The sequence below is a fragment of the Anolis carolinensis genome, chromosome 4, assembly GCF_035594765.1.
Source record: "Anolis carolinensis isolate JA03-04 chromosome 4, rAnoCar3.1.pri, whole genome shotgun sequence".
Taxonomy (NCBI): domain Eukaryota; kingdom Metazoa; phylum Chordata; class Lepidosauria; order Squamata; family Dactyloidae; genus Anolis; species Anolis carolinensis.
Window position 1 is genome coordinate 237,370,735 of NC_085844.1, and position 6,000 is coordinate 237,376,734.

Sequence of the window (6,000 nt, forward strand, 5' to 3'; positions counted from 1 at the left end):
CATGGATTTGGTTGTATCGTTCTTTCGAGAAATTTCTAGATCCTCCCGTGTAATTCTATAGTCAACTTCTGCAAAATGTCGACCCATAGAATGATACTGTAGCCTCTAGAGTTTCCTCAAGAAAACACCTCTCTTGGAATATCTAGGTCCTTCAGTGTGATTCTGGCAGAAGTTGACTTGTGTTGGAGGATCTAGAAATTCCTAGAGAGGTGTTATTTCAGTAAAAAAATAAGTAGATTTTTTAAAAAAAATTGTCTTTTACTTTTGTGGGAGGGTCTTGAGCTGCTGACTTTAGTGAATGTGGTGAGTTGACTGTACTTCTAAATACTAGAAAAGAACAAATCTGGATAGAGCATTTCCAGACAGGGCTTTAAAGAGAATTTAAGTCCCCACACTCTTCTGAAAGACCCAGGATTTCCTGGGGGGCTGTTTCCATTCCAGCAAGGCAATTTGAAGACCTGTCTCTCCTGGCAGGCTTATCTAGACAATTTTAATCACAAATTTTAAACTTGCATCTTATGTTTAATTTTTGTTCTGTGTATTTTAATATGTATTTTGTAGATATATGTTTTAAAATGCACATTTTGTAGAATGTTTTAGATTATCATGTGTTTGCATTACATAATGCATGGCTGGCGTAATTAAGAAGAATTCTAGTTCATTAATGCATTTAGAATTATATGTTAGAGATCACGCCTTTGAAGTATCACCCAAGATACCCTGTTTGTCTAGACCAGTGGTTTTTATCCTGGGTCCCCAGATGTTTTTGGCCTTCAATTCCCAGAAATCCTAACAGCTGGTAAACTGGCTGGGATTTCTGAGAGTTGTAGGCCAAAAACATCTGGGGAACCAAGGTTGAGAACTAATGGTCTGGACTATAGAATTTAACTGGTTTAATACTCAACTCCTCTCTTCTTGCGAGACCTGCTACCTTTTTATCCCAAAAAACTCTAAACCCTAATTTCCTCAGGACGGAGCTCTGACAAATGGCATTAAATTATGTACATATGTAATGGAGATATATAATTAGAGACAGAACTACTGTTCCTTTATAATGCAATTTGGAAAAAAGTTTTCTTTGAATTTCAGCTCACATAATCCTGCCAGCCAACAAGGCTGCTGACTTTAATAGTTCCTCCTAACTGTAGTACAAAAAAGTGCCATTTCCAAGCTCTGTTTACATTGCAATATGTCATTATAGCTACAGTTTGGATCAAGATGAAGGATTATGTCATAATATAGTCATTATAACATCATAGCATCACGCAAAATGCATTCTGACAATAGTATTTGTCAAAATTGTGACAATAAATGGCCTCTTGCACATTGCTGACTATTATAGACAATGCCTTTGAAGGATATATTTATGTTTCATTTTTTGGCCTAAGATCTGAGTTTGCTGTCAGCATGTACATGGTAGGAAATCATCTGCCTCAAGAAACCATGAGTAGTTATTTGGATGGAAGAGACCCCACAGGGCCTTGCAGACAAAGACATGAGAGAGATACCACTCAGTGAAACTCCACAGATTTACTACTTCTTCATGATGGAATCCTTCAGTGAGGTTGCAAGGCATGCTTCAGACTTGGAAGAGGTGTTGGAATGACCACTTAAAAGGCAACTGAAAGGAGCCTACTCCAACTGGGCAAGCTACTTGTATGAAGCTGTTCTGTTCTTTGTCAAGAATAAATCAATGTTCTTTTCTTCAGCACGTATTTTTTGCAATATGAAATTACATGTTGCACTGTTGTACATTAGTTTCGGCTCGGGATTCATTTAATGGCACGTTAGGCTGCAAATCTGCATGACATAAAGTGTAATAGTGCCATATGTATCGCTTCTGCACTTCTCTCCCACAGCAGACTCAGGAGGGTGCAGATATGGCTATTAAGCAGTCAGTGGAGAAGAAGGTGAGATTTGGATAGGTGGCTAAGCATTTGGGAATGCCTTGTGTTTCCAGGTGCAGTTCACTAGAGAGAAAGGAAGTGAGACAACAGTCTCCTTCATTTGCCTTTCTTTCAAGTGAATTGCAGTGTGGATGTCTCCCTCTTGCACTCCTTCCTTCTCACCCTCATAACACTCACAAGTTAAGTGATGGTGAGAAAATGTTTGGATGGGATGGAAAGAGTGAGATGATACCATTTTGTGTTCCATTCAAAACAAGACATATGCATCCTTATAATCATTTCAGCTTGGGATTTTAGTCAATAGGTTCTAGTTGTTAAGGGCAGCATGTAATATACAGTCAGTCTTCTATATCTGTTGGTTTTATTTTGATTTTTCACTGATTTGATAAAAATGTTTCTCTAGGAATTGGTAGGTTCTCCAGTACGATTTTACGGCTGTCCCTTTTGAAAATGGCTTTCATAATCATTTGGAGATCATAACCTTTTTGAAAAGTTTGATCTTTCAGAGAAGAGCCAAAAACTCATTTGAGTATAACCTGTTGTCTCTGATCTGTTAGGAACAGAGACTATGCCAGTGAATAAAAACAGCAGAGTTTCAGAAGTGTTTTTTAGTGTCCAAAAATATATCTACTCTCCCATAAAACAACTAGTATTATATTATGAACTCAAGAGACAAAATGAAGTAGACTTTGATAAAATAACATTTTTGTTTACTCACAACCTTCATGTGTTCAGCATAACACAGGTACATAACCTATCAGTCCAACTACAGATATGTTTGAGATTGTTTCTCTGTGCAGATGACACAGGGCATCTCTCTTACAGCAACAGCAAGTGTTTGCTCTTAGCAGTCCAAAGTCTAAGAAATATCTAAAATGGAGTCTGAGGTCAGAGCAGTCTCAGGTCAGAACATGTGGGCTGTAGCCCCTCCCACAACCTCTCAGGAAACATAGAGCAAAATAAGCTGCATACCAGAACATACATACAAAACAGAATAATAGATTAACAAATTACCAGAGGAGTCTTGAGGGGGTTGTAATTTCCAACAATCTCTTGAAATGTGACCATAAAATCATGCTGGAGAACCTAGAATTTCCTAGGGAGTTGTTTTCTCAGCTAAATAAATGGCAAGGTGTTTTTTAAATTAATATTTCATTTTTGTAGGAGTTCTGTGCTTGTAATCACATTACATGTGGAAGGCTGCTTATAGTTATATAAGTAGCACATGTGTGTCTTTAGATAGTGGTTTACTGCTTTAAATTTTAAATTCTTTGAAATTTGGTTTATTTTATAGTATGTTGTTCTCATAGTTGTGACTATAATAAATACCCATTCTTAAACTCACTTACATTTATTGGTTATTTAAATTTGGGCAGCAATAATGAGGACCGACTTAAAACTCGATTATAATCTTCAGGGTGGCTCAACAAATTGTATACAACAACCTCAAACTTCGCTCTTAAGAATATGTTAACAAATTATCCTGTCTACAATTCAATTGCCTTTCTGCTAAAAATCCAATGGCTAGTTTCAACTAAAACAAAACCTTTAAATCCATGGCATTTTAAGTCAATCCTTATCTTGTAAATTAGCCCAGAAGGGTATTCAGCCCTTATATAAATTCAAGAATTTCATTGAAACTTCTGTGGCTGGGACTAGCAATTGGATTTAGACCAATTATCTAGGCTTTACCTACATGGAAGTGCTGGTGTTTATTACTCCTTATGTGCATAGACAGCTATTTGTGTTTCTCATTCCAGTTTCTAATCTCCTGAATCCATTTGTGTAGCTTCTACACTACAGTTCTTCTCAGCTGCTGAGGGGCTCCTTTACTGAATTTTTTCTAGAAATGGATTTTAACATTCTTATCACATAAAAGCATTAAACATCACTCAGTATGGTGTTGCACTGATCACATGTTTTGATTTTGATGCTGAGTCACTGGCTTGGAGAACAGATCAATTTGAATCAGACCAGTCCCAAGACAGCATGGAAATCTCACTTAAGAAATCTAAATTATCAAGACGGCTTGAACATGTTGGTTAGACATAGTAGATGATATCTTGAATAAGATCCAATCAATGGATATCAGATTGGCAAATCTAGTTTATGATCAATCGAAGATGATGCAATAGGAAGCAAAGAAGGAATCGAATGAGGTGGAGATAATGGAAGATGGAACTGATGACACATAAGATCAAAATAATTAGAAATGGATCAATTGGAACAACAGTAAAATGACCCCCAGATAGAAGTCCTTCAAGGAAAAGTACAGTCGAAACGGTTGGATGGTTTCCAGAGGCAGTCTCAAGTCAGACTGGAAGACATTCCTGATGTGGCCCAAAGTTGGAGAAGGATGTGAATCCAAAAATTTCATGGAGGGGCTTGGAACACAAGAATTGGATGTGGAGAAACAGACAGTCGAGACCTTTGGGGCAAATTCTGAACATGTTACAACAAAAAAGGCTTAGAGATATGGCTGAAGTGTCTGTCAAGAGGAGATTAAGAGACTCAGTACTCAGATGGAAACAGGGGGATCCTGTAAAAATGAATGTCAGCAAAACTATAATGTTGATTATTTGTGCCTCATTGTATGTTATTGCAAAAAGGCATTGAATGTTTGCCTGCATCTGTTTATATACTGTAATCTGCTCTGAGTCCCTTTGGGGAGAAGGATGGAATATAAATAAAGTGTTATTGTTGTTTTTGTTGCTGTTTGAAGGACTTTGCATATAACATAAGAGTATGTGAAATGATCCAAATGGACCAACTAACTTTGAGTATATAACTCATAATCACAAAAAAAAATTCAAGTAAAGTGAGATTTCAGGATCTGTTAACTAAAATACTATTTATACACACACACGCAAACACACACACACTTTGTAATACTTATTAACCCCTCACTTAAGAATCTCTGGATAATAAAGGGGTTGATACCCCCTTAATTAGATTGGATTGTTTTTTTTGGGGGGGGAGGAGGGGAGAGAATGATAGTGATACATAATAATTTTTTCTCTGCACAATACTGATTTACTAACAAATTAAACTAAACTTTTAGATTATTGTAGGCAATAATTAAAATTTGATAAAAGAAATAATCTAAATAAGAACAAGGAGAAGACAAGAAAAACAAAGAATAATACAGGTAATATAAGAAGATACAACTATTCATTTCAAAATGAGACAATACTATTTCTTTTTTTGTTATAGAGCAGGGGTCCCCAAACTTTTTAAACAGGGGGCCAGTTCACAATCCTTCAGACCATTGGAGGGCCGGACTATGATTGGCCACCGAGCAATAATAATAATAATAATAATAATAATAATAATAATAATAATAATAATAATAATAATAAAAAATAACAACAACAATAATAAAAAGAGGGTTGGCAGAGACCCTTTGGGCCATTGAGTCCAATCCCCTTCTGCCTCTGTGCACCAAAAGCACAAGCAAAGCATCCCTGACAGATGGCCACCCAGCCAATAATAATAATAATAATAATAATAATAATAATAATAATAATAATAATAATAATAATACAGGGTTTTGGAACACAATATTCCCGACCTCACAATCGTGTTAAAAAACAAAGTATGGAATGTCGATACTGCAATATCAGGTGACAGCAGGATTGAGGAGAAACAACTGGAAAAGCTGACACGATATGAGGATTTAAAGATCGAATTACAAAGACTCTGTCACAAGCCAGTCAAGGTGTTCCCAGTGGTGATTGGCAGACTGGGTGCAGTGCCTCATGACCTTGGCCTGCACTTAAACACAATTGGTGCTGACAAAATGACCACCTGCCAGCTGCAGAAGGCCACCTTACTGGGATCTATGCGCATTATTTGCTGATACATCACACAGTCCTAGACACTTGGGAAGTGTCCGTGTGATCCAATACAACAGCTAGCAGAGTGTCTGCTGTGGACTCATCTTGTTGTGTTTCAAATAATAATAATAATAATAATAATAATAATAATAATAAGAAGGTTTGTAAGAGAAGAAGAGACCCCTTGGGTCATTTAGTCCAACCCCCTTCTACCCTTGTGCTGTGGGGGCCGGATAAATGGCTTCAATGGACCGCAT